This window comes from Chiloscyllium plagiosum, chromosome 15, assembly GCF_004010195.1.
Source record: "Chiloscyllium plagiosum isolate BGI_BamShark_2017 chromosome 15, ASM401019v2, whole genome shotgun sequence".
NCBI lineage: Eukaryota > Metazoa > Chordata > Chondrichthyes > Orectolobiformes > Hemiscylliidae > Chiloscyllium > Chiloscyllium plagiosum.
In genome coordinates this window covers 39832376-39855702 of record NC_057724.1, presented here as the reverse complement: position 1 = coordinate 39855702, position 23327 = coordinate 39832376, and the positions used below count along the sequence as shown (strand labels likewise).

The 23327-nt window shown below is 40.3% G+C and overlaps 1 protein-coding gene across 6 annotated transcripts in view; it reads left to right on the top strand.

Moving 5' to 3' along the window:
• dlg3 (discs, large homolog 3 (Drosophila)) overlaps positions 1 to 23327 on the top strand; it is a 539119-nt gene that overhangs the window by 462736 nt on the left and 53056 nt on the right. Inside the window, exon 1 of one of the 6 annotated variants that reach the window (XM_043704758.1) lies at positions 5119 to 5592. The exons of the other annotated variants lie outside the window; for them this stretch is intronic. The gene's annotated coding sequence lies outside the window, so the exon portion shown is untranslated. Of the gene's footprint in view, positions 1 to 5118; positions 5593 to 23327 lie in introns of those variants that run through there. 6 annotated transcript variants of the gene reach the window in all.

The following is a 23327-nucleotide window of genomic DNA, read 5'->3' as shown; positions in this document are numbered from 1 at the left end:
CTTTCCAAAACCTTTCCTACAACAGAAGTAAGGCCCACTGGTCTATAATTACCTGGATCATCTCTACTGCCCTTCTTGAACAAGGGCACAACATTTGCAATCCTCCAGTCCTCAGGTACTAAACCTATAGACAGTGACGACTCAAATATCAAAGCCAAAGGCTCTGCTATCTCCTCCCTAGCTTCCCAGAGAATCCTCGGATAAATCCCATCTGGCCCAGGGGACTTGTCTACTTTCACTCCTTCTGGAATTGATAACACCTGTTCGTAACTAAGCTTGATCCTTTCTAATCTAATATCTCGTACCTCATTCTTCTCCTCTACAATATTCTCCTTTTCCTGAGTGAAACCTGATGAGAAATGTTCATTTAGCATCTCTCCGATCTCTACAGGATCCACACTCAACTTCCCACTTCTGTCTTTGACTGGCCCTATTCCTACCCTAGTCATCCTTTTATTCCTCACATACCTATAGAAAGCTTTAGGGTTCTCCTTTATTCTATTTGATAAAGACCATTCGTGTCCTCTCTTTGCTCTTCTTAACTCTCTCTTTAAATCCTTCCTAGCTGATCTGTAACTCTCCATCGCCTCATCTGAACCATCTTGCCTCATCAACACATAAACCTCCTTCTTCTGTTTGACTCTGACTATGATTCTAAGAAATACCCAGTGGGGGATGATATATTAACATAAATGCACTTAGGCCTACAGAGATTTCTAAATCTTGCATAATTGGCTCCACTCATCAGGTTCTGAAATGTGTGTTACTTAGTACAACACAGATTATTTTTGCCACAACCTAACTGCATAAGTTGAAAAGGCGTTTAAGGTGTTAATTTGTGCAATAACGGAGGGTTACTCTTTTTAAATCAAATTCGTAGTATTGAGTTGGGCCACTGCAATAAAAGTTGGAAGGGGATTATTTTAAATTGGGAAGAAAAATAAAGAGACCTAGTAAAATTACAATACTAGTTATAGAATTCACAATGTCTTCCTGCTTTAGCAATCTATTCCCTCAATTCAATATTGTAATGTTAAATTTATATATAACCTTTAGTTGGACATTTGGCATTGTGCATGCACATGTTCTCCATCCTGCAAAAGAGACATTGAAGTACTGTAGGAAATGCAGATAAGCTTTGCAAGGATGCTGCCAGATCTGAAAGAATAAAGGATTTTTCCTCTGGAAGATTATTAGCACACCTCAGTTTTTTTTAACATTATGAATGGGTTCTATTGAATTAATGTGAAGCAACTGTTTACACTGGTGAAGGAGACTAACCGTTGAAATAAAGAATTAATAGAATGTTCGCTCTGTGCAAAATGGTAGAATGTGAAACTGGCTGCCGCATGAGGTGCTTGAAACAGATGGCATGATATGGCCAGCTCCTGGGCAAAGTTTCCCAATTTGTTATATTTTCAGATGGAACTTTTGGAAAGTGACAAAGATGACTGAAGAGGGTAAGGCGATGGCTGTTGTCTACAAGAACTTTACTAAGGCATTTAACAAGGTCCCTCATGGTAGCTAGTCAGAAGATCAAATTGCATGGAACCTACGGTGAGTTGGCAAGTTGGATACAAAATTGGCTTGGCCATATCAGACAATGGGTAGTTGGGGAGGGTTTTTTTTTTTCTAAATTGAGGTCTATGACGAGTCGTGTTCCAAAAAGATAAGTGCTGGGATCTCATTGTTTGTAATATATATAAATGATTTGGATGAAAATGTTTGCAGTTAAGTTTGCAGGTGATATGAAAATTGGTGGAGTTTTGTATAGGGAATAGGTTATCATAGGATGCAGCAGGATATACATCAGCTGGAAAGTTGGGCAGAGAAATGGCAGATGGAGTTAATTCAAACAAATGTGAGGTAATGCATTTTGGGAGGCCAAGTGCAAATGAAAAGAATATTGTAAATGGCCAAACCCATAGGAGCATTGATATACTGAGGGATTTTCAGGCTCCAAATCCTAGCTCCCTGAAAGTGGATAAGGTGGTAAGGAAGACATATGGCATGCTTGTCTTCATCTGTCAGAGTATTGAGAATAAAAGTTGATAAGCAATGTTGCAAAACTATAGTCAGGCCATATTTGAAGTACTGTGCACACTGCACTATAGAAAGTATGCACTGATCACTGTACTATAGGAAGGAAGTAGAGGCTTTGGAGAGGGTGTAGAAGAGATTTACCCGGATGTTACCTGGATTGGAGTGTATTAGCTATAAGGAGAAGTTGGACGAACTTGAATTGTTTTTGCTAGAGCATTGGAGGCTGAGGGGTGACCTGACAGATATAAAATTATGAGAGGAATGAATAGGATGGATAGTCAGAGTCTCTTTCCCTGGATGGAAATGTCAAATACTGGTGGGGTGGTTTATGGTGAGAGGTAGAAGTTTAAAGGAGATATATGAGGAAGGTTTTTTTGCACTGTGGGTGGTACTGCCAGGGGATGTGGTAGAAGCAGAACTGTTAGCAAAATTTATGAGGCATTTAGACAGACACATCAATACACAGAGAATAGAGAGATATGGACCATTTGCAGCAGATGTGATTAGAATAGCATCATGGTTGGCACAGACATGCAGGGCTGAAAGGCCCATTCTACTTATTGGTCTATTTTCCAAGTTATATACTGATGACGGGTGTATTGGCCTCCCCTTCTTTTACTCACCTGCTTTCGTTGAGGATACCTTTCTCCCAAACCAAAGAATTTAATTCTAAATTGAGCCAAATTGTCCAGCTTTTTTGAATTAACAAACGAATAAGTTTATTCATTGCTAAATGTGATAAAATATCATAATGCAACACTCATAATATACATTAGGACTGAGAAATGAGTCCAAAATAAAACAAAGAAGTTAAAAATATATATGTGGATCAACCTCTGAATCATTCATTTTACACAGATAGATCATTGTGGCTATTACAGTCAATGTTGGTAATTGAATAGCTGATTGCAAGATTCTTAGCTTTGCTAGTTGATTGACATTTTTTCCCTGGTTCCTTTTGACAGTGGCTGGTTGCCAGGGCTCAGAGAGAAAGAATGTATTTTTCCTTTCTTTACCTGTAATGTAGAAGTATTTAATAGCTGATCTAAAATTGTGACCTTCACAGCATTTACTAGGCCACTAAACACCCAGACCAGGGCTGAATTTAATTTTATACCTTTTTTTACCCATAGATCCAAATAAGGCCAAAAGATAAAATGTGTTTGCTGCTGCTGAGAGGGGTTGGGTTGTCAGATTCTTTTTCCTGATGAAGGGTTTTGCCTGAAACGTCGATTTTCCTGCTCCTCGGATGCTGCCAGACCTGCTGTGCTTTTCCAGTACCACTCTAATCTAGATTCTTGTTACTTGTTTCTCTTTAGTCTTTCCAATTGAAGTTCTATGACTATGGGGGTGACAATCCAAAATTCCTCTTCAAATAGCCACTCAAATTACAACTAAAAGATGAATGCCACTGTGTCTCATTTTTAGAAAGAAGCACATTATAATTAAAAATTCATGAAATGTGCTTGTGAAAATCACGTGCATTTAAGAGGAGACTTGATAGATATATAGGGGAGAATAAAATAGAAATGATAAAGTAACTGAGTGGAAAGAAGCAATTGTGGAATATAAACATTATTATGGATCAGATCAGTTGTGTTTTTGTTATGAATTCTAGTTCTGACTTCAACACAAAGTGTAAATTGAGTAGGGTCAAGATTAGAGTGGTGCTGGAAAAGCACAGCAGGTCAGGCAGCATCCAAGGAGTAGGAAAATCGACGTTTCGGGAAAAAGACCTAATGAAGCCCTGTGCTTTTCCAGTACCACTCTAATCTTGGCTCTAATTTCCAACATCTGCAGTACCCAATTCCGCCTAGTAAGTTGAGTAGGCACAATTAAGGTGAGTGGCAAACTGTCTGTAGATGTTTGAGGCATGGAAAATTTAAGCTCACAAGCCTCATCTGCATGCATTGATGAGTTTCTTGCCCAAACCTGGCAGGAAACAACACATAGTGAATGATAGAGATATAATAATGACAAGAAAGAAGTGGCCTCCAGGGAAAGAATAGTTGCCTGATTCTCTGGTATGTTGAGTATATGTGAAGGACAAGGGAATTCGAAAACCTTTCATGTGGTAACCAGAGGCTGCTCCTAATGCTACAATTAAAGTTGTTTTTTGAAAAGTGAAAGGATTTGCCTTTTTGTGCTTTGCAGAACACAATTGCTCTTTCTCCTGGGTTAGCATGATAGTCCCAATGGTTTTCACACTCAAGTGCATATTTAAAATTTTAGTCAGCCCTCAATAGAATAATCAAAGTTTGATTTAAGCATTTTGAAAAGCTCCCTTTGGATTCCAGCAGGTGTATTTCTGAACTGTTCAGATATTGTTGGAAATCAGCATGTTTGTCTCATGGGCAATTTTTAAATGCCTTGATAAGGTATCCATTGCGTGCATAGGGTTTAAATTATCTCTTTTGTCGATCTACAATGATAGGATTAATGTATGGAACAATATATGAGTCAATTTCAAGAAAATCTCCAGCTGAAGCTTGAAAGACGTGTGAAGTTTTTCCACCAGCTTTGCTTAGCTCTGCTTTGCAGCAACACAAAAGCAGCAGTGTAACTCAGTGTTTACTGGCCTGATTCCAGAGCACAAAGGTCTAAGAGCCCTGGGGAAACTGCTGTCTCACGCTATTTTATTTTGAATCCACGCTGAACTACCGTGATGAAGTTGCATTTTCTGGGCGATTCTTAAATTATAAGAAATCCAATTTAAATGTTTTTGAAAGTATAGTCATTAACACCTGTGTTAAAATGAATCATCTGGGAATACACTTCTCTATGTGCTTTCACATCACAGTTATGCTCGTAGCAGGTTGGGATATTCCTTTGTGTTCTAAGGGGACCTAAGGTAACCATGCAAAAGTTTAAATTGTATGCATCAATTTGATGTGCAGCCACAGTGAATTGTGTTCGCTTTGAGACATAGGGAGACAGAGACTGACTCATGCTGTGCCAGAGGCGGGACTACTTATGATAATAAACCACATGGCGTGGTCTTCATTGGCTGGTTGCGTCAAACCAGGTTGTGTCCCACTCTTTTGATTTTCACAAACCGGTTTAAGCTTCACTAAGCAGTAAGGTTAATGATTCACTCTTTTGACCTCGCCTTGTTCGCTTCACCTTATACACTGAGAAAGATTTTAACGAGTCAGATTAAGTAGGGGGACTATTTCATTTACAAACTGATCACTCCAGGAGGCCAGAAGTTGATCGTTGAGCTTCATGTCTGTTTTTGAGCAAAAGCTGTGATCAGGCGAAGTCCTTTAAGCTCTGCTTGAGAAGTGTTTGCGTCACTGCAGGCTTAGGCAGGGCAGGTCAAAGCTGAGCCAGGGCAAATTCGCAAACAGCACGCTTTTATCCTCCTTCGAGCAGCTCAAATTCCATCATCCTGCAGGCGGGGGGAGGGAAGAGGAAGTGATCGCAAAACCTGGGAACTCAATCTGGACTGATGTGCGAATCTCTTCATTATCCCATGCTGGTGTATCATTGTGTTTCAAACTTGCGGACACTTCCACAATAGCCGCAGCTTTACTGACGCTCTGAAAGGTGCGTATGGTTTTGGATTAATTCTGTGGGGGAGGTGCATTGTAAAAGATGAGGATCGTCTTCTCAGACGTATTAATCCTGTAGCAGCTGCTGGGGCCTTTGTTTTATGGATTTACCTCCAGAAAGGGGCAGCGCGGCAAAACACATATTCGGAAGTGTCGGTGATACTACAGAGTTGACGTATCTCAGACCATGCGTCGAGAAGTGCTATTTGCTCCAAGATTATTACATGGGTATAGATGTGAATACGTCAGTGTCTACCCAATATACAGTTTGCCCTTAAGTGAATGATTTAACTTAACCATAAATCATTTTGATTTTTTCATCCGCTGTTAACCAACCTTCTTACTTGAATTATTCATCTGTGCACTTTGTTGTGGGTTTCTCCATGTACGATGAAGCCGTGAACCTCATCCGATAATCGTTCTCACTTATTGATAGCAGGGATTCACAGGCGACAACAGCTGCTACTCTACTGGAGATATAGGAGACACAGTCGTTCCGGGCTCTCACATGCTCCCATGTACCCGACTGAGTGCAACATTGCTAGTGAGTGGGAGTAAACTCCTACCTGACCTCATGTGCATCTAGTGTGAAAATAATGTCTATACTCAACCGCAACACCGAAGGACACTACTTATATGGCAGAGGAAAACAATGATGTAGAGTGAATGGTTGGTCGCTGAGGTATAATGGGTAGGCACGATATGATATTTGTATGTTGCAGATTACATGTTGCCATCTACATTTAGATTAGATTAGATTACTTACAGTGTGGAAATGTAGAGTGAATGGTTGGTCGCTGAGGTATAATGGGTAGGCACGATATGATATTTGTATGTTGCAGATTACATGTTGCCATCTACATTTACTTCTCATCATGAATCCGTCCAGTGATTATAGTCCAGTCAGGGTGGGAGAATAGTTTATTTACACATGTTTAATGCCACAATTAAATCATCCCCCTAGAATTTTTCGTAGCGATAGCATTTAGAATGTATTTAAATGGTTTAACACCATTATTGAAATACTGGCGAAAGGATTTGCAAGTACAATTTTGTATGCTTTTCCCCCAAAGTGTGACTTCAGGAGTTAAGTATTTACCTTCAGTTTATCTTAAAGTGTTTTAATTATTTATGCTTCATTTTTTAAAAAGGATCCAAAAAAGATTGTATCCAATTTTAAATATGTGGAGCAGAGATTGCTCGTTTTGCCTCACAATATTGAGGTTCTTAGATAAAGCCTCCATATTATGAAGGTAATGCTCTTACAACACTTATAATGTTTTATTGCTCTGTTACCTGTGCTATATAAAATAGTGGTGACACATGATATGCTGTAAGGTGCTTTATTTTAAAACCTTTAAAGCTTTATCATATCCCCTGCCAAGAACAGACATGCTCAGTAGTTTATTGGGAATAGAGTGGAGAAAGCAGGAGATAATTTTCGTGGAGATCAGGTTGGAAGAGGGAATGAGGAGAATTGGAGAAACAAATGTGGTTTGAGGGCAGCAGGGAACATTAGAACACTTTAGATCAAGATGAGAAGTAGCAGAGACAGCTAATTGAATTATCTCCAGCTTGGTGACAAAGACATCAACAAGCACCTTGCAGTTGCCACTTATTGAGGTATTGGTAAAGGAGATCAGAGAAAAGAAGCTACTGATTACTTTTGCATTCTAGCATGACCTTGGAACAGTGAGTTTTCAGATGGTGAGCCTGACCTCAGTGGTGGGCAAATTGTTGGAGGGAATCCTGAGGGTCACGATGTACATGTATTTGGAAAGGCACGGACTGATTCGGGATAGTCAACATGGCTTTGTGCGTGGGAAATCATGTCTCACAAACTTAATTGAGTTTTTTGAAGAAGGATGTTGCCAGGTTTGGAGGATCTGAGCTACAGGGAGAGGCTGAACAGGCTGGGGCTGTTTTCCCTGGAGTGTTGGAGGCTGAGGGGTGACCTTATAGAGGTTTACAAAATTATGAGGAGCATGGATAGGATAAATAGACAAAGTCTTTTCCGTGGGGTCGGGGAGTTCAGAACTAGAGGGCATAGGTTTAGGCTGAGAGGGGAAAGATATAAAAGAGACCTCAGGAACAACTTTTTCACGCAGAGGGTAGTACGTGTATGGAATGAACTGCCAGAGGATGTGATGGAGGCTGGTACAATTGCAACGTTTAAGAGGCATTTGGATGGGTATATGAATAGGAAGGGTTTCGAGGGATATGGGCCGGGTGCTGGCTGGTGGGACTAGATTGTGTAGGGATATCTGGTTGGCATGGATGGGTTGGACCGAAGGGTCTGTTTCCATGCTCTACATCTCTGTGACTCTATGAGAGTGACACTGTGGTACTTCATGTGATCTTTTGTGTTATGACTAATGATCACTGTCGATATACCTTTCACAGACATGCTCATGATATCATCGTTATATCCTGAGGGTATAAAGAGCTCATACTCCATTTTAGCCCAGAGATCACTTGAAGCATAACACCCTACTGAAAGCATTCTGCTGAATGCTGTGTAGAATAGGTGAAATAAATGTTTGTTGCATCCTTCAGTATCACTATCCATGCCTAGTTTCTTATGCTTTAAGAGATTGCAGTGTTCAGTAAAATCTCCTATTGGAGGCTAATTTATGTTATGGTTAGCAACAGTAGCCATTATAAAAAGAACTCTAGCATCTGTTGGGAAATATTTGGAAAACAAATTGAAGACAGCTAGGTAACAGCTTGGGCGTAAGAGAATTTGGACAATAAGTAACATCAGTTTGTGTGAATAAGCATAGCCAGACAGATCTGTTGCAAACAAGAAGACCAAATTAAATTCTTTTGATTCTAAGAGTATCTTATTTACAAACAAAAATGTTGTAGTTACAAAATCAATCTAAACTAAGGCTATGGACCTATAATGAAGAATAGTGACTACCTGTTTTTAAAAGAAACAGCCTATTGATTGAATTTTTTTTTAAATTGTCCCGCAAACCCTCAAAGTTCTCATAGAAGAAATTACAGCTTAAAAACATAAAAACAGGGGCTTTCCGCATTAAAACGTATTCAGACCTCATTGTTCTCATGACCTCCATCTAGAGGTAGAAGTTACTACAATTCTTAAAGCAACAAGTTGTATAGATCAAGGCCAATGGAGCAGCAGTTTAATTTACACATTGTCTAAGAAGTTTAAGGTGGATTGCTTAAACACAGTTATGAATTGGGCAACCAGTGACTATCTGTAAAGTATGTGGCACCAAGGGACATTGAGCATGTGCATGCTCAAAATCTGATTCCAAAGACCAAGCCAGACACTGGAACAAAACATAGATGACCAACAAGACGACAGTACAATACCACAACACTGGTAACAAGGAAATTGTTGAGAAATTCCACAACTGCAAGTTGGTGACTTCCAGAGTCACCAAAGTAGAAGGGAAATTTAAGAAGATAACCAAGCTTTCCATATTGTCAAAATCTTCTATCTGATGTGTATTAATAGTCCAACAGCCGCAAGACTATCAGTATGCACAGATCTCGGGAAAGTAAGAACTCATAAGAATTAAACCACACCTTGTTGTGGTGGAATAGACCATATATGATGAGTTACAACTGTTCAAACAGCATAGACAGTTATATTTTACAGATCAAGTGATCGATGTTCCCTAGAAAAGAGCCTTAAAAATCTTCCTTGTTATTGGCAAGGAGGGGCTTCGCAGAATTAATAAATACTGTCTTCTCGTAAATGATCAGAACGATCCACCAAATATCTGGAAAGTTCTTGAAGACCAGCTCAAAGTAATCATTAACTTCAGGATTAACAGACTCCAACTCATTATACGGGCAGCAACTACCGGAATCCATTGATTAATTTGTTGAAAGATGCTGTAATAAAAAATATAATGTGACTTTTCCAAAGATGACCTGTCAAAACGCCTCTGTGGGTTAGATTTGAAGTACACCAACTTAAACCATTTGAAAGGATCTCAAAAAAAGGCTATACTGTGTTATCTGAGGATGGTTGCTGGTAAGCCATTGTGGCAGGCTAATAACAGTTGTGTACTTTACAAAGATGAAAAATGTGTTGCTGGAAAAGCGCAGCAGGTCAGGCAGCATCAAAGGAGCAGGAGAATCGACGTTTCGTGCATAAGCCCTTCTTCAGGAATCTCCAGCATCTGCAGTCCTCACTTTCTCCTAGTTGATCTCCTAGTTGATACCTTTGATGCTGCCTGACCTGCTGCGCTTTTCCAGCAACACATTTTTCAACTCTGATCTCCAGCATCTGCAGTCGGCAAAGGGCACCAAACCAACCAAGTCTGTAATGGATGCATTTTATCATATCTATTCAAAGGCAGATAGCTTTTCTTGGTATCTGTAAAGTATGTGGCACCAAGAGACATTGAGCATGTGTATACTCAAAATCTGATTCCAGCCAGCCAGATCCTGGAACAAAATATAGATGACCGACAAGACGACAGTACACTACCACAACAATGATAACAAGGAAATTGTTGAGAAATTCCACAACTGCAAGTTGGTGACTTCCAGAGTCACCAAAGTAAACGGGAAATTTCAGAAGATAACCAAGCTTTCCATATTGTTAAAATCTTCTTCTAGTCCAAAACTATCAGTACGCACAGATCCCAGCATAGTAAGAATTCATGAGAATTAAACCACACCTTCTTGTGGTGGAACAGACCAGATATGATGTAATCAAATGAGTCAGTGATGTGCAAGGATATGACTGAAATGAAATATAAGCTAGGTATCATGTCTGAGATGCTGAGCAAATTATTAAAACCATATGAAGATCATGATATTCTTGTTGATTTACTTTTGTTGATGCCTTTGGTAGCTTACAAAGATAAATAACTACAAAAGTTGCAAAGGTCAATAGTTAAGGATGGCCTGACATTATTAATGAAGTAAAAGTAAAATATGCAGAATCTGGAAATCTGAAACGAACTCGGAAAATGTTGGAAAGACTGAGCAGGTTTATCAGCATTTGTTGAGAGAGAAATAGAATTGTGTTTTCAAGTCTGACATGAATTCTTCAGAACTGAAAGGAGTTGGAAAATGGTTTTTATACTTTTAATAGAGACAATGGAGGAGATTGGGGAGCACTGTTCAGAAAGTATCTGAGAAGATACAATCATTTTGACATACAGAGATGAACTTTGTGCTTCTGAAGAAATGATGCAGAAATAATAGCTTTCAAATGTTGCATCCCGAAAATGGTAGAGGGATAGACTTCACAAATATATATTTTGTTTATTTATGGAGGTTGATCAGTCCAGTGTGAATGGTGGAAAAATGATTGGATGGTATTGTCACAGACAAAATTAATTCTTGCTTAGACGGTGTTAAATAAGGTATAGCCAGCATTGATTTGTTAAAAGCAAATCCTACCTGACTTTCAAAAGGCCTTTGATAAAGTACAGCCTAAGATAATTATTCAGAAATAGAATCACATTAGATTAAAGGGATGGTGGAAATTTTAGTATGTAATTGGATTAGGGATAGAACACAGTTAGTATGATGAAAGAATATTTTTCAGACTAGAGAGAAGTCTGCAATTGTTCCCCTAGTGGTCAATATTAGAACCGTTGCTAATCATGTATGTAAATAATATAGCCGTGGGTAAAGGAAGCAAGATTTCAAAGTTGAAAGACGATATGAAACTTGTGAACTAGTAATTTGTGAACAGGATAGTAGCAGAGATCAGGAGGATGTAGACTGGGCAGACACGTGCAGATGCTATTTAAGACAGATGAATATGCACTTTGGTAGAAACAACATGGAAAAGCAGTTCAATCTAAATACTTTTGAGTGGATGCAACAGTAGAGAGACCATAGAGTGTATATTTACAAAAAAATTGAATGAGGCAAGACGAGCTTATGATTAAGAAAGCATATGGCTTTGTAAATAGTTGTATTATATAGAAAGGAAAGGATGTTGAACTTAGTTTCAATCACTGATTAAGCAACAGTTGTATGGTTGTGTACAATTCTGCCTTCTATACTTCAGGAAAGATGGTTAAGTCTTGAAAGACAGAACAGAGGAACTTACCTGGATACCAGAGATGAAAGAGTTAAATTGTGTAGTGAGAATGGAGAAGTAATGATTACACTCATAAATGGAAAACATGATTGGTACATGATTGGGGACTTTAATAGAGGAGAAAACATTTCTTCTAGCATATTGCTTAGTAAGCCAATGTCGTAGCTTTAAAATAATTGGCAAGAAGAGTCATAGAAGCAATGATCAATTTGTTCAAAGTGTTGTTAAAGGTGTGGAGTGCACCACCAGAAAAGGTTATGGAAACAGCTTCCATGGAAATTTTCAAAATAAAACTAAGCATGTAATTGAAGAGAACTAATTGCAGGGTTATTGCAAACAAACTGAAGCATGTCGAGATTGGAAAGTTCTTCCAAAGAACAGACAGTTTTTGAAATGATGGAATAATTGACCAAATGGCCTCCTTTAAAATAATATGTGAATTAACTTTGCAAAAATATGCAGCATTTCAGGGTATAAGTTTTCCAAATCCTATTGAAAAGAAAAGCAATTGTCAAACTATTTGATAACATGACAGTTTGACAGTATTCTGACCCTTTGTAGTATGTAGCCCTGAGGCATAGACACTTAGGAACAGAATGTAGAAATAAGAATAGGCCATTCAGCCCTTAAGGCCTGCTCCAGTATTCAAAATGATCATACTGATCATCCAACTCAGTACCCTGTTCCTGCTTTTTCCACATACCTTTTGATCCCTTTGTTCTAAGTACCAGGTAAGATTGATAATGTAAACTGCATTTATTTCAGTGCAAGAAGCCTAATAGGGAATGGAGATGAACTCAGAGCATGGTTAGGAATGTAGGATTAGGATATCGTAGCAGTTGCAGAGATGTGGCTCAGGATGGACAGGACTGGCAGCTTAATGTTCCAGGATAAAAATGCTATAGGAAGGATAGAAAGGGAGGCAAAAGAGAAGGGGGTGTTGCGTTTTTGTTAAGGGATAACGATATGGCTGTACTTGTGTCATCCCATTCCCACTTTAGTCGAAGCAAAATGCTCAGAGACACAGTTTTACCTCCTTCATCTTTATTCCAGGCCCTGAAGAGAGAGAAAATGATCACCCATGTGCACAGAGACATGAGTTCTTGGTCTTCTCTCTTGAACAGCAGTTTCTTAATAAACTATATAGTCATTTTACAGGGTGGAGCATCCAGATAGGGCAACATACATATTGATTGATTTGGTGACCATTACAATCATTGAGTGTGAATAGCAAAAAGTAAGCCATTTGGTGTTACACAATGAATGTTCTTAATCTTGTTAACTGGCTTCACATAATGAATACTTTTCACCTTGTTACCCCATTACCCTTGTCTCCAACACCCCATTGTTAACTGTAAGTGCTTATCTGATCTGAGTCATGCTCAGCTGAACCTCTTGTTTCACAAAATTCAAAACTTAACTCTTTCCCTACCCTCTCATACCCTATACACATTCTCAGTTAGGGAGGACATTCTTGATAATATGTCCAGAGAAGTTATTTGGGTGGAACTGAGAAATAAGGAATGGATTGTACTGTAGACCCTCTCAATAATCAGCAGGAAATTGAGAAACAAATCTGTAAGAGTAATAAGGTGGTTATGGTAGATTAGATTCCCTACAGTGTGGAAACAGCTATTTGGCCCAACAAGTCCACACCGATCCTCCGAAGAGTAACTTACCCAGATCCATTCCCCTACATTTACCCCTGACTAAGGCACCTAACACTTTGGGCAATTTAACATGGCCAATTCACCTGACCTGTACATCTTTGGATTGTGGAAGGAAACTGGAGCACCCGGAAGAAACCCACGCAGACACAGGGAGAATGTTCAAACTCCACACAGACAGTCGCCCAAGGTGGTAATTGAACCGGGTCCCTGGTGTTGTGAGGCAGCAATGCTAACCACTGAGCCACCATGAGTTACTCTTGGGAATAAGGCAGGGCAAGTGACTGAGGTGTCAGTGGGGGAACATGTTGGACCCAATGACAATAAGTATTAGTTTTAAAATAGTGATGGAGAAGGATAGACTGGATCTAAAAGTTGAAGTTCTAAATTGAAGGAAGGCCAATTTTGATGGTATTAGGCAAGAACTTTCAAAAGTTGATTGGGTGTGGATGTTCGCAGGTAAAGGGATAGCTGGAAAATGGGAAGCCTTCAGCAATAAGATACGGAGAGTCCGGAGCAGTATATTCCTGTAAGGGTGAAAGGAAAGGCTGGTAGGTGTAGGGAATGCCGGATGACTAGAGAAATTGAAGTTTTGGTCAAGAGAAAGAAGGAAGCATGTGTCAGGTATAGATAGCGGAAATTGAATGAATCCTTAGAAGAGTATAAAGGCAGTAGGAGTATGCTAAAGAGGGAAATCAGGAGAGCAAAAAGGGGACATGAGATCGATTTAGCAACTAGGGTTAAGAAGAATCCAAAAGGAATTTATAAATACATTAAGGACAAAAAGGTAACTAGGGAGAGAATAGGACCCCTCAAAGATCAACAAGGCAGCCTATGTGTGGAGATGGGGGATTTACTAAATGAGTATTTTGAATCCGTGTTTACCATGGAGAAGGACATGAAAGATATGGAATATGGGGAAATAGATGGTGACATCTTGAAAAACGTCCATATTACAAGAGGAGGTGATGCTGGATGTCTTGAAATGCACAAAAGTGGATAAAGCCCCAGGAACTGATCTGGCATACCCTAGAACTCTGTGAGGAGCTAGGGAAGTGATTGCTGGGCCTCTTGCTGAGATATTTGTATCATCGATAGTCACAGGTGAGATGCCGGAAGACTGGTGGTTGGTTCCAGTGTTCAAGAAAGGTGGTAAGGACAAGCTAGGTGTTACGACACAGAGGTGAACCTTTTCTATTAATTAAACACCTTGCTCATAATCTGTTAAAATGTGAATGACAGCGAATTCCCAAATTCCACTATTTAAAGAAAATAACATCAATTTATTTTCTAACTCTAAAAGTGAACATTAAACAACAACTATTCACAAATCTAAGCGCCCCCTTTCTCTTAACTGCTTACTATCTGTCTCCATATCTGTAACAATATGCTGTTCCAATATGACACTTAGTAGAATTACATCAACTTAATTTCAAACTCATACAGTCCTTATCTTCTTCTGTGTCTTCACCCTTGCAGTTTCTGACCCCTTGGTTCATCTTCATTCTTTTTACTGCTAGTATGTTTCACATGAAAAGGTACCTTTGATAGAGAATATTTTCTACTTTGAGAGCAAGATATTAGATGAGCAGTTAGCTCTCCATGAGTTTCTCTTTCTATGGCAGTTGCTCGCTGACCAATTTTCAAAATGTCCGTATTCTTATACCCCCAACATTGGATTGTCTCATTGGTTCAATGTCGGCACAATAATAAATTCAAACTCAGTTGGGTTTTGGTATCCTTGGGCATATTTTAAACTAATTGATTAACTGCAAATTGTTGTCAAAACAGCAGCCAACTCCGGTATCCATTTCCAGCCAAATGTTACGTATTTTTAAATTTTTCAATATAATCTAGGACTGCCATCTAGTCATATACAATGTTGCTTGTAATCTCTCAGTTCAGACCAGCATTCTCTCACGCTCTTAAATGTACAGTACATGCCTTCAGCTTCATAACACAGGGAGCAATAGACCGGTGAGCTTGACATCGGTGGTGGGCAAATTGTTGGAAGGAATCCTGAGGGACAGGATTTACATGTATTTGGAAAGGCAAGGACTGATTAGTCCTCCAACCACAAGGGATGAACTCGGATTTCACCAGGTTCCTCATGGTAGACTGGTTAGCAAGGTTAGATCACATGGAATACAGGGAGAATTAGCCACTTGGATACAGAACTGGCTCAAAGGAAGAAGACAGAGGGTGGTAATGGAGGGGTGCCTTTCAGACTGGATGCCTGTGACCAGTGGTGTGCCACAAGGATTGGTGCTGGGTCCACTGCTTTTCGTCATTTATATAAATGATTTGGATGTGAACATAGGAGGTACAGTTAGTAAGTTTGCAGATGACACCAAAATAGGAAGTGTTGTGGACAATAAAGAAGATTACCTGAGAATACAATGGGATCTTGATCAGATAGACCAAAGGACCGAGAAGTGGCAGATGAAGTTTAATTTAGATGAATGTGAGGTACTGCATTTGGAAAGTCAAATCAGGGCAGGACTTATGTACTTAATGGTAACTCCTGGAGAGGGTTGCTGAACAAAGAGACCTTGGAGTACAGATTCATAGCTCCTTGAAAGTGGAGTCGCAGGTAGATAGGATAGTGAAGTAGGCGTTTGGTATGCTGTCCTTTATTGGTCAGAACATTGAGTACAGGAGTTGGAAGGTCATGTTGCAGCTGTACAGTTCATTGGTTTACCACTTTTGTAATATTGCATGCAATTCAGGTCTCCTTCCAATAGGAAGGATGTTGTGAAACTTGAAAGGAATCAGAAAAGATTTACAAGAATGTTGCCAAGCTTTGAGGGTTTGAGCTATAGGGAGAGGCTGACTAGGCTGGGCTGTTTTCCTGGAGCATCAGAGGCTGCGAGGTGACCTGATAGAGGGACATGGATAGAGTAAATAGACAAGGTCTTTTCCCTGGGATGGGGGAGTCCAGAACTAGAGGGCATAGGTTTAGGGTGAGAGGAGAAAGATTTAAAAAAGACCTAAAGGGGCAATTTTTTCAAGCAGAGGATGGTGCATGTATGGCATGTCAGAGAAAATGGTGGAGGCTGGTACAATTACAACATTTGAAAGACATCTTGATGGGTATATGAATAGGAAGAGTTTAGAGAGATATGGGCCAAATGCTGGCAAATGAGACTGGATTAATTTAGGTTGTCTGGTCAGCATGGACGGGTTGGATTAAGGGTCTGTTTCTGTGTTGTACATCTTTATGACTCTACTATATGTCCATCTTTCTTGAAGTCTTCAATATTGTGTCCTCAATAGTTTCCTGTGATAAAGAATTCCACAGGCTCACCACTATCTGGGTGAAGAAATACCCCTTCATCTTTGTCCTAAAAGGCCTACCCCTTATCCTGAGGTTGTGACCCCTGGTTCTGGGTGGCACGGTGGCACAGTGGTTAGCACTGCTGCTACACAGCGCCAGAGACCTGGGTTCAATTCCCGCCTCAGGCCACTGACTGTGTGGAGTTTGCACATTCTCCCCATGTCTGCGTGGGTGTGCTCCGATTTCCTCCCACAGTCCAAAAATGTGCAGGTTAGGTGAATTGGCCATGCTAAATTGCCCGTAGTGTTAGGTGCAGGGGTAAAAGTAGGGGAATGGATCTGGGTTGGTTGCGCTTCAGCAGGTCGGTGTGGACTTGTTGGGCTGAAGGGCCTGTTTCCACACTGTAAGTAATCTAATCTAATTTGGACTCCAAGATTATTGAGAAAATCCCTCTTTGTATTTACCCTGTTTAATACTGTTAGAGATTTTATGTTTGTATGAGATCCCTCTTCATACTGCTTTATGAATGGAATTAGCAGAAAGTAGAACATATCTGTTTAGATTGTCATCATGGTCAGTGCAGATATGATGGGCTAAGGGGCCCGTTCTTGTGCTGTTTTCTTCTGTGTTCTATTGATCCAAACTCTAGTGAAGATAGTCCTAATTGATCCAATCTTTCTCCTACATCAGTTCGACCATCCCAGGAATCAATCTGGTAATCCAACTTTGCACTCCCTTAATAGCCTTATATCCTTCCTCAGATAAGGGAATCAAAACTACACACCCTACTGTAGGTGTGGTCTTACCTATGCTCTGCAGTTTCAGCAAGACATCCTGCTCCAGTACTCAAACCTGACCCTATGTAGGCCAGCATACTACTTGCAAACTTTGGCACATACTTTTTGTTTATAGGGTTCCACAATAAAATTAACTCTGTTATAATACTCCTTGTTATAATTAGTTAAAAATCACACAACACCAGGTTATAGTCCAACAGGTTTAATTGGAAGCATACTAGCTTTCGGAGCGACGCTCCTGATGTGAGATTTTTAACTTTGTACACCCCAGTCCATCACTGGCATCTACAAATCATGACTTGTTATAATTAGTTCTGTTATATGACTCTTAGTTATAACCGTGGCAGTGTAATAAAACTCTCATTTGTAACCCTTGCTGTGTTATTAGGCTCTTAGCTATTGTGCTTACTGTGTTATAATGTTCTTGATTGTAACTCATGTTGTGTTATGCTTTCAGTTATTTTCATCACTGAATTTCCCAGTTTATGACTTCAACTCTGTCATATAACATTTTCAGTTGCAAAACCTAAGCAAGTGTTTCACTATTAGGTGCAGTCTTTCAGATGGCATGTAGAATCTAGCAGCTATTTTATCTGACATAAAGCGTCCATTGGTACTCGGACAAAGTGCAGATGTTGTGGCTGTCACTTGTCTTTCAGTTAACTTCCATAAAACAGATTATCTGATTTGTTTTATTGCTCCGTGTGGGATTTTGCTCTGTGCAAGTCATAAAGTCATACTGCTCGGAAAGAGCCCCTCCGGTTCAACTTGTCCATGCCAACCAGTTTTCCCAACTAAACCAATCCTATGTGCCTGCCTTTGGCCCAATTCCCTCTGAACCTTTCCTATTCATGTACATGTCCAAATGTCTCTTAAGTGTTGTGACAGTCCCTGCATCTACCACTTCCTCTGGCAGTTCTTTCCAAGTAAGGACCACCTTCTGTGTGGGAAAGTTGCCCCCAGTATCCCTTTTAAATATTTCCTCTCTCACTTTAAACCTATACCTTCTCATTTTGACTTCCCCTACCCTAGGGAAAAGTCCTTTGTTATTCACCTTATCTATGCCCCTCATGATTTTATAAACCACGACAAGGTCACCCTTCAATATTCAATGTCCCAGAAAATAAAGTCCCAGCATATCCTGCCTGTCCTTATAACTCAAATCCTCCAGTCCAAGTAACATCCTCATAAATGTTTTTCCACCCACTCCAATTTAAAAATATCCTTCCTATAGCAAGGCGACTAGAACTGTATGTAGTATTCCAAAAGTGGCCTCACAAATGTCCTGTACAGCTGGAATGCAATGTCCCAACTCCTATACTTAGTGCTCTGCCCAGTGAAGTTAAGTGTGCGAAACGCTGCCTTCACCACCTTGTCTACTTATGATACCATTTTCAAGGAACTGTGTACCTGAACCTATAGGTCTCTTTGTTCAATAACACACTCCAGGGCCTACCATTAACTATGTTAGACCGGACCTGATTTATCTTAACAAAATTGACCACTTCACATTTATCTAAATTAAACTTCATCTGTTACTCCTCGGCCTATTGACCCATCTGATCAAGATCCCGCTGTACTTTGAGATAATCTTCACTGTCCACTACACTATCAATTTGGGTGTCATCTGTCGACTTACTAATCATATCTCTGATATTTGCATCTAAATCATTTATATAAATGACAAACAACAATGGACCCAGCACCAATCCCTACAGTTGGAACAACAATCCTCGTCTACCATCCTGTCTCCTACCATCAAGCCAATTTTGTATCTAAGTGGCTAGCTCTCCCTGGATCCCATGTGATCTCAATTTAGTAACTAGTCTACTATGCAGAACTTCGTTGAAGACCTTGCTAAAGTCTATATAGAGAACATCTTCTCCGTACTCTCATCTATCTTAGTCACGTCTTCAAAAATCAAGTTTGTGAGACACTATTTTTCATGCACAAAGTCATGCTGACTATCCCTAGTCAGTCCTTGCCTCCTCAAAAGCTTGTAAATCCTGTTTGTCAGAATCCCCTCCAACAGCTTACCCACTACTTATGTCAGACTCACTAGTCTAAAGTTACATGGCTTTTCCTTGCAGCCGTTCTTAATAATTGCACAGCATGAACCACTCTCCAATCTTCCTGCACCTTACTCATGGCTGTAAATGATACAAATATCTTTGCTGAGTCCCACAATGCTCTGGGATCCACGTAGAATCATAGAGTCATAGAGATGTACAGAACGGAAGCAGACCCTTCGGTTGAACTCGTCCATGCCGACCAGATATCCCAACCCAATCTAGTCCCACCTGCCAGCACCTGGCCCATATCCCTCCAAATCCTTCCTATTCTGTTCCCTCTAGGAATTCCCTGGCTGTTCTCTATTTGGCTTGTCCTATAATAGTAGTGTTGTCCCAGTCGACAAGGTGGTGAAGGCAGCGTTTCGCACACTTAACTTCACTGGGCAGAGCACTAAGTATAGGAGTTGGGACATTGCATTCCAGCTGTACAGGACATTTGTGAGGCCACTTTTGGAATACTACATACAGTTCTAGTCGCCTTGCTATAGGAAGGATATTTTTAAATTGGAGTGGGTGGAAAAACACATACAGATGACAAGCAACATGAATTCGACTGGGTCAACACTACTATTATAGTACAAGCCAAACCGAGAACAGCCAGGGAATTCCTAGAGGCATGGCACTCATCCACAGATTCAATTAACAAGCACATCGACCTGGACCCAATATACCGGCCACTGCAACGGACAGATGGAACTGACAACCGGAAGCGGCAGATTCAAACCACTACAAATGCCGGAGGAAAGATCACAGAAGCGCTTCACAGGAGGCTCCCAAGCACTGAGGATGTCACCTAGACAGGGGACGAAACGTCTGCAACACAAATTCCCAGCTCGGCGAACAGAACCACAACAACGAGCACCCGAGCTACAAATCTTCTCACAAACTTTGCGTATTTATCCAACCTATGCCCCTCATAATCTTATAAACCTCTATAAGGTCACCCCTCAGCCTCTGACGCTTCAGTGAAAACAGTCCCACCCTATTCAACCTCTCCATATGGCTCAAATCTTCCAACCCTGGCAACATCCTTGTACATGCTTTCTGAACCCTTTCATGTTTCACAATATTCTTCCAATAGGAAGGAGACCAGAATTGCACACAATATTCCAAAAGTGGCCTAACAGTGTCCTGTACAGCCACAACATGATCTCGCAACGCCTGTACTCAGTACTCTGACCAATAAAGGAAAGCATACCAAATGCCTTCTTCACTATCTTATCTACCTGCGACTCTACTCCAAGGAAGTATGAACCTGCACTCCAAGATCTCTTTGTTCAGCAACACTCCCTAGGACCTTACTATTGAGTGTATAAGTCCTGCTAAGATTTGCTTTCCCAAAATGCAGTGCGTTGCATTTATCTAAACTAAACTCCATTTGCCAGTCCTCAGCCCATTGGCCCATCTGACCAAGATACCGTTGTAATCTGAGGTAACCTTCTTCGCTGTCCACAACATTTCCAATTTTGGTGTCATCTGCAAACTTTTTAACTATACCTCTTATGCTCACATCCAATTGCTCAGGTTCTGGAGATTTAACTATCTTTATGCGCTTTAAGACCTCCAGAACCACCTTTTTTATAATGTGAATTGTTTTCAAGACACCACTGTTTATTTCCCTAGTTCACTACCTTCTCATGTCTTTCTCCACAGTAAGTGCTGATGCAAAATATTCATTCAGTATCTCACCCATATCCTGTGGATCCACACAGAGACTGCCTGATTGATCTTTAAAGGGCCCTATTCTCTCTTTATTTGCTCTTTTGCTCTTAACGTACTTGTAGAATCTCTTATAAGTTTCCTCAACCTGATCTGCCAAAGCTATGTCATATCCATTTTTGCCCTCCTTAATTACCTTCTTAAGTGTACTTTTACTGCCTTAATAGTTCTGTAGTGATTCTATACTTGACATATGCCTCCTCCTTTTACTTGACCAGAGCCTCTGTATCTTTGGTGATCTAGTGTTCCCTACTCCTACCAACCTTGCCCTTTGTTCTAAAGGAAAGTACTGTCTCAGAACACTTTCACTTTTGAAACCCCCCCCCACTTACCAGTCATTTCTTTACCTGCGAACAGCATACCCCAGTTAACTAGTTAAAAGTTCCTATTTAATACTATCAATGTTGCTTGTAATCTCTCCAATTTAGAAGTTTAAACAAGGCCTATCCTTTTCCATAACTATCTTGAAACTAATAGAATAATGGTCTCTGATCCCCAAAGTTGTGTCCCACTAACATCTCAGTTTTGCGTCCTGCCTTATTTCCCAAGAGAAGGTTGAGTTTTGCTCCTTCTCTGGTAGGTACATTTACGTATTGATAAAGAAAGTTTTCTTGTATAAACATAATAAATGCCTCCCCAGCCAAGCCCTAACTCTATAACAGTTCCAGTATTTGGAAAGTTAAAATCCTTTACTATAATAAATCTATTATGTTAAACATATCTGAGCTCTTCCTACATATTTGCTGCTCAATTTCTCCCTGATTTTGAGGGAATCCCATCAATGTGATCATCCCCTTCTTATTTCTCAGTTCCACTCATATAGCTTCACTGAATGATCCCCAGGAATATTCTCCCTAAATACAGCAGTGATGTTTTCCCCAATCATGCCTTCCTTTCTATCCTTCCTATAGACTTTGGTTTGGCCACATTTGGAATACTGCATACAGTTCTGGTCACCACATTACCAAAAGGATGTGGATGCTTTGGAGAGGGTGCAAAGGAGGTTCACTAGAATGTTGCCTGGAATGGAGGGCGTGAGCTATGAAGAGAGGTTGAGTAGATTAGGATTATTTTCATTAGAAAGGCAGAGGTTGAGGGGGAAACTGACTGAGGTCTACAAAATCATGAGAGGTGTAGACAAGGTGGATAGCAAGAAGCTTTTTTACCAGAGTGGAGGAATCAGTGACTAGGAGTCATGAGTTTAAAGTAAGAGGGGAAACGTTTAGGGGAGATATGTGTGGAATGTTCTTCATGCAGAGGGTGGTGGGTGCTTGGAACGTGTTGCCAGCAGAGATGGTAGGGGCAGGAAAGATAGCGTCATTTAAGATGTATCTCGACAAATACATGAATAAGTAGGGAGCAAAGGGATACAGACCCTTCGGCGAAGGCTTGGAGGGCTGAAGGGCCTGTTCCTATATACTGTAAGTTTCTTTGTTCTACAGCATCTGTAACTCGGAACATTGAGCTGCGAGCTACGTTTCTATGAAGCTAATTTATTCCAGTCCCATTTTCCCATACATCTGCCTTAACTGACAGGCCTCTTGCATTGGAATAAATGCAGTTTAATTCTTCAGTTTTACCTCATTCTCTGCTGCACTCATGCCTATCTTGACTGTTTAACTTGCTTTCTTTAACTTTTGAGCTATCCTCAACATTCTCTCCTTCCTCACTATTGCTTAGGATCTCCCTAGTTTAAAGCCTCCTGGGTAGCACTACAAATGTCCATAAACTACATTTCAGAATATAGGGGCTATTGAATTGTGAAAGTTATTTTATAAATGAGTATTTAGAGTCATAGAGCCTTAGAGATGTACAGCATGGAAACAGACCCTTCGGTCCAACCTGTCCCCGCCGACCAGATATCCCAACCCAATCTAGTCCTACCTGCCAGCACCCGGCCCATATTCCTCGAAACCCTTCCTATTCATATATCCATCCAAATGCCTCTTAAATGTAACAATCGTATCAGCCTCCACCACATCCTCTGGCAGCTCATTCCATACACATACCAGTCTCTGCGTGAAAAAGTTGCCCTGAGGTCTCTTTTATATCTTTCCCCTCTCACCCTAAACCTATGCCCTCTAGTTCTGGACTCCCCGACCCCAGGGAAAAGACTTTGTCTATTCATCCTATCCATGCCCCTCATAATTTT